The following is a 7,102-nucleotide window of genomic DNA, read 5'->3' on the forward strand; positions in this document are numbered from 1 at the left end:
CAGAGCAGCAACCTTTGAGGACCTTAATTTTAAGTTAAAAAGATGCTTATGTAGACCTTAGTGGAGGAAATGCAGAATTTCATATAATTCCTGGCAATAAGCAAGGAAGATATCCTGGCATTGTGTAACATAAGCCCTTTCGCATAATAACAAGTGGCTGAAAGAGAAGTATACAGTGGGGGTGGGGAACCTGGGGTTATCCAGATGTTGCAGGAATGCACGTGCCATAATCTCTGACCATTGGGCTATGCTGCCTGAGGCTGGTAGAGCCCAAACACATCTGGAGGGCCAAATGTTTCCCATCCTTGCAATATAGGCTCCTGCAAGGTGAGAAAACAGAGGCTTGTAAATTTATTGCTATTATTATTTCATAATACAAGCCTCTCAAAAAGCAACAACATAGCACCACTTTGAAATGACACAGGAGCCTCACTACCAAGTCCCTGCAACACGGAAAAAGAGCTATGGTCTGATGCCACAGAACTCCACGCATATCTTCCCTGTTGGTGCGTGTGTGTGTGTGTGTGTGTGTGTGTGTGTGTTAAAAACTCTTCCCAGTACTTTTATTTACTGGTGACAACTAGCTTTCTAACAAGGGGATTTTAGCAAAAGAAAGCAAGGACTACTTTATCTAATGTTTTTGCTCTTTGCCAATTACAAAGAGGGTTGCCAATAGTGGTAAAAGAAAATGGCTTGTGTGCAGGCGAAGATACTAAGCTGTTCCTTACCTTATGTACGTAACTGAATATATCACATATATCACATATCAGCTGCTTAGTAACCAACTTAACCCAGCCCCTCCCTCCTCAAAAGTGTGCATATATCAATATTTATATATGTTTCACATAGACTGTTTGGAAATTTATAGGTCTCTTGCCCTTTAACAGTTTAGTACGACGAGTCATTAAATCTATAAGTGTTAATTAATTGATAAATACCATTTGGGAAATAGCTGGACATGCATTCTGATGAGTCTGGATTGGAAGTGTCAGGAGATAAAGCTCTCAAATGAAGAGCTTTGCTAAAATTAGAAGTGGTTGTACCAGAAACAGATAAAGGTCAGCTCCGTTTTTCTGTAGTGTAGATAAAGGGATGCTGTTAGGGGGACGGGGAGAAAAGGGAAAGCAACAACAGGGATGCAGCTCATAAGGGAACCGCAAGTCACTGAAGCTAAATTAATTTGTCTTTCTGATGGCTTTGCGTTCATGATGAGAAAATAAATTTTAAAATCGAGATATTCCGAAAGCCCCAGTCTATCACACCTCTCCTGCAAGGCCCATCTAGGTGGGCAGCAATGCATGGCAATCTAAAAGTGCTAATTAAGGTATCCAGGCAACTCTCCATTGTCAGCCTTTCCCTCCTCCCTGAAACACACTAAGTTAACCGTTTAATTTTTAGGACTAATAAGCATGAAGTGCAGTGACATTTCTAATTGTTACTCTGATATTTGGGAGTTGCTGAGCTGCTCCGATGTGGCTGTTAATCTAGTGAAAAGCTTACAGCCAAGCCAACTGAAAGGAGAATTTCCTCAGCCCCTCACACAAATACGAAGAGGAGGACAGGACTTTATCCAGACATCACCGGGCACTTAGGCAAATGTGGTGTGCTGCTGCAAGCCAAGTTCCTATCAAGGTGACATGCCAGACCGTGATACCTGCCTACTATGATTCTCTAGGAATAAAGTGATTTCAGTGCAGACCCAGAGGAAGGGATACACCCTGCAGGGTTTGGCCACAGGTGCTTGTCAGGGAGTGCAAGTCGAAAACATCTCCTTGTAAAGACGTGACTAGAGCCCCATTTGGGCATTTGCTTTAATGTGATCAGTCCAGCATCCTGTACCGTGGTACCTCAGGTTAAGTACTTAATACGTTCCGGAGGTCCGTTCTTAACCTGAAGCACCACTTTAGCTAATGGGGCCTCCTGCTGCTGCTGTGACGCCGGAGCACGATTTCTGTTCTGATCCTGAAGCAAAGTTCTTAACTCGAGGTACTATTTCTGGGTTAGTGGAGTCTGTAACCTGAAGCATATGTAACCCGTGGTACCACTGTACTCACTGTGGCCAGCCAGATGCCTGTGGGAAACTCCCAAGAAGGACTCGGGCACAAAAGCACTCTCCCCTCCTGCCATTTCAAGGACCATTGCTGTCTCCAACCATGGATGCAGAGCATAGATGTCATAGCTAGTAGCCATTAAGAGCCTTATCCTCCATGAATTAGTCTAATGCTCTTTTAAAGCTGCCCAACTTGGTACCTACCCATCACAGCCTCTTGTGGGAATGAATGCCATTGTTTAACTATGTTAAGAAGAAGTACTTTCTTTTATCTGCTTGGAATCCCCCAACATTCAGCTTCTTGGGATGTGCATGAATTCTAGTGTTATGATGAGGAAGAAAAACTTTTCTCCTATCTACTCCATGTAATGAACCTCTAAACTAAGACGTTCCCAAATGCTGCAATCTTTCCTCATAGAGGAGTTGCTCCACCACTCTTTATCATTTGGGTTGAAATGATGCAAGATCTGTCGATGGTGCTACCTTAAAGCAAATCAAAGGAGTCCCAGGATCAAAGGAAGTTGGCTCTGGAAGAGGCTGGGAACTTCTCCCACTGTAGAGGATCAAGCTCTTAAGTCATTTACATCGGAAACAAGTGAGAGAGGAAAACATACCTGGATGAGCTCTGTCTGTTGTTGGCTACCACACATGGTCTTGTGAAAGCACTGCAGGCATGCCAGTCGGGAAAGTGAGAGGAATTGCTGCTAATGAGTTGTTTGTAATAACTGTTACATTTTACCAGTCATTATATTTTGCGCACTCATCAATACCACCTTGGCATCATGTTGACATGATGGGCAATCTACAAATAGTAGATCCCCATCACCTGGCCCACCATGTTCCACATATTGCAACGGGGTGTATGCAAGTCGGGAGAGCTTGCTGTTCCCATGTGATTTAAAATCTTGAAATCTGCCTTGGAGGTCCTGTGATGGGTCTCACAGTCCTGGAACTCACTTCCAAATGAATTACCATTCGCCCCTACAGTAGAACCTTACAAATGGGGCTTTGCAACTTCTGTCTTTGGCAACACCTTTCGCTAAGAGAGTAAATGGGCTTATTCAAATCAGGGTGGCTTTCTCATAGTAGTGGATACATTTCTGCAGAGTCTAATATAGGAGTGTGGGAACTTTGCTGCCACCCCCGGATGCTCCTGTAGTACAACTACAGTCATCTCTAAACATTGTCATGTTCTCTAGGGGTGATGAGAGTTGCAGTACAGCCGTATCTGTAGGGTTTTTCACCCCGGCCTAACATCATTCTGCATTTTCTTCTGTGCAAGTCACTTTGTGAGGATATGACCCTGAAATGTTGACCTCCTCCTCCTTTGGGCTGGAATAACAGATGGGCAAACTATAGACATGGCTACGGACTCAAATTTGCAGGGACCACAACACCTCTGAAGAAACAGGAGGCCCTGTACAAAATCTCAGCTGAGGCAATCCTGTTAAGAAACTAAGTGTTGGATATAACTTTATATTTCAGGTACTTTTCGTATTGAAATAGGTGTCAAAATTACCACTATAGGTAGAACTATATGTTTTAACAAAGGATTATGATTTCTTTAAAAAATTGTTTAGTTTTTGTGCTTTTATTTAAAACGCTTACTGTAATACTATTTCATTCTCTTTTCAGAACTGTCACTTTTGGTGTTTTGCCATTTTTAATTTCCTTCATTTTCTTAAAATCCTCTTTCTACTCGGCTTTTGCACATTTCCCCCTTTCTCTCACTTTCCCCCCTAAATGGCTGTTCCGCAGATGAAGGCAGGAAGACAAATTATTCTCAAGGCAGAGTTTCTCTGTCAGCAATTTGCGCAGTGAATCCTGCTTGTGATTAATGTTAAATGCAGACATGGCATTATAAAAATAAAATAAAAGAGGGAGTAATTACCAGAAGCAGTCCTTGGAGATGCAAAGACTACATTTGTATCTCTGCGCATTTAAGTGGCAGGACTTGGGTGGGCATTTTATCACATTTAGTTCGTACTCTTAAAACAATGTCAGAGTGAATCTGCGCTCAGGCCAAATTCTCATTGGGAAGTAGCAAATATGGAGACATGAACTAATATGAGCAATTTATTTTTAAAAAGGGGAAAAAAGCAAGCAAAACTCAATCTCAAACGTGTCTCATTTCTTCTTAATAAGCATATAAATGGACTGATTTTCCAAGACACAAAATGCCCTATAGAATTATATGATCTGGATCATCTAACAAAGCCCTAAAATGTGTCTCATGCATTAATAGAATGTGGGAGAGAGATTTGTGGATGGAATATAGCATAAAAGGCCCTTATTTGCCATTTGTGGCTGCTGGTTCCAGCATCAAAACTGATTTTCAGTGCCACTTTTACCCTCAAAGACCTATGAGGGCACTTTGATTCAAGCATGCCCAGTGTATTTTGTAGGCTGCTAAGCAACTACAGAAGTATTTGGGATCAAGGATGTTCCCCCCTTGCTTGCGCCCCTGGCAGGGGGGCCACCTCACCACCCCCTAGCTACGGCCCTGCACTTCACATTGAGATAGGACATCAGGTGTGGGGCAGGTAAAGATGTGGCTATGCCAAAAGAAGGGTTGCAAAGCCCTAAGGATGGCAGGGGTCTAAAGGAGTAATCGAGGGTAATGGAGGAAAAGCAGGGGTTTGGGTAATGGAGTCAGAACCCAGGTCCTGGCTGGCTAAGTGATTTTAGGCAGAGTAGATCTAGGGAGATGGAACAACAACAACAAAAAAACCAGCTCTGGGAATCCAGCTCCTATTCCATTTTGAATAAAAGTCTTAGAGCAAATTTCAGCACTGATTGTATCAGGGAAGTTTTGTTCCTCATTTACTATGTCTAGTATGAACTGTGTGCTTGTTTGTAGAATAGACCAATTCAGGGCAACTAAGTCTCAAGATGTGCCTTTTGCATGGTAGAAAAGTTAACCTCTTGAAAAGGATTTTGGAGTAGAAGGCCACTGGATTTCATGGAAGTGGCTCGCTGAGTTGATTTATTTCCCTGCACTCTCTTGTTCCTCCTGTCTAAAAATAATAGGCATATACTTCAGTTCAGCCCCCCTGTGATGTGGCCAGCTTGAGGAGCTCTCCTAGGAATGCCATTAAATATCAGAATGAATAGCATAACAAATAGCTCAGTGCATATAAAGTTTTTTAAATTATAGTATCTACTAGCAGTTATGAGCAGTGCCCACCATCTCCCCCCCCCCAATAAGATAGCATGTTTCTTTACTAGGAAGTTAGATTATATCTACACCGCTTTGTGAGGCTAAGAATAGATTTTTTAAAAAAACCCAGTAATAGGTAGATGAAATAATTAAAATCCTGCAAGTTACTTATGGCAGTTACTTAACTAGGTTTTCATTGTGTGTCATTCATATAGGTGAATTTTAGTTACTCAACAACTGTCATTAATATTAGCAATCATAAGCTATAGAACATGGTATGGCTGCAATTGTTGACAGGGTCCTGTGTCATCTGGTCAGATCAGGAGTAGCTGACACCATGATCTCCAAATCTTGTTGGACTACAGTTCCCTGCATTGCTGACCATTGGCCATCCTGGCTGGGTCTGATGGGAACTGGAGTCCAACAACACGTGGGCCACAGCTTATTTAGCTACCCCAGGATTAGATGCAGCATTAGAAATATTGAAATCCCAGCCCTCATGTGCGTGATAGAAGTTTATAACATTATGCATGCCATAGAGAAAGTGGGCTGACTCTTCTGGCACAGGAGGAGGTGATGGCCATCAACTTGAATGGCTTAGAAAGAGGATTAGACAAATTCATGAAGATAAAGGCTACCAGCAAGCTTTCAAGCTCTGACAGCTATACTCTACATCCATGGTTGGAGGTAGGATACATCTGAATGGCAGCTACTGAAAACCATAGGATGGGAGTGTGTCCTGGTTTTGAGTTTTCCCCAGGCATCTGGTTGGCCACTGTTGAGAACATGATGTTGGACTAAACGGGCCATCCGCCTGATCCAGCAGGCTCCTTTCATGTAGACACAGCCCCTTAGACTCGAGAATACAACTTGAGTGTAGTTAAGTGGGCAGCAGTTGTTTCAGCCAACCACCCACTTCCAATAGTCTGTTGTGCAGTGGGATTTATTGCTCTTTTTGTAATACTAGTGAAGGCCAAGCTCAATCTGGATTTGCCCAAGAAAATGCTGGAGAAAAGACAGTGTAAGACTCCCAATCAAGTAGGAGAGATAGCTCAAGCTCACATTAAAGATCATTTTGGACCAGCTCCTCCCTCCTTATAAAGGTAAAGGGACCCCTGACCATTAGGTCCAGTCGTGGCCAACTCTGGGGTTGCGGTGCTCATCTCCTTTTTGGCCGAGGGCCAAGCTTCCGGGTCATGTGGCCAGCATGACTAAGCTACTTCTGGCGAACCAGAGCAGTGCATGGAAACGCCGTTTACCTTCCCACCGGAGTGGTACCCATTTATCTACTTGCACTCTGACGTGCTTGCAAACTGCTAGGTTGGCAGGAGCAGGGACCGAGCAACAGGAGCTCACCCCCGTGCGGAGATTTGAACCGCCAACCTTCTGATTGGCAAGTCCTAGGCTCTGTGGTTTAATCCACAGCGCCACCCGCGTCCCTATCCCTCCTTATACAAGTAGATTAAAACTACTACATAAATGTATATGAAAGCAAGCAAAAATAAATACCTTTTATCTTTGCAGGTCCATCGTCAATCCATCAAGGGCAATGCATTTAGTTAAAATGATATGAAACCATGATAATGATATGCCTGTGATGTATACCACTGACATTGAGCCCCTGCCGGAAAGAACTGCTTTATGGGGTGTTTTTTTTTTGGGGGGGGGCGGTTGTATTTAAATTGTCTTCTTCATTGATTCACTGCATGTTTACAATGCTTATTTTGTGAAAGGGCCGTGATGAGACAAAGCAGAGCAAAACCTAGATTAAGCATTAAACCTATTATACTCTTAGCTAAATAGCATTTTACTTTATATAAGGATGCTGCTATATGCCATCTTTAAAATAAAGTAAATCCCCCAACTGTTTAGCATTCTGGAGGTGTAAATAG

The sequence above is a fragment of the Podarcis melisellensis genome (assembly GCF_964234715.1).
Source record: "Podarcis melisellensis genome assembly, chromosome: 12".
Lineage (NCBI taxonomy): Eukaryota > Metazoa > Chordata > Lepidosauria > Squamata > Lacertidae > Podarcis > Podarcis melisellensis.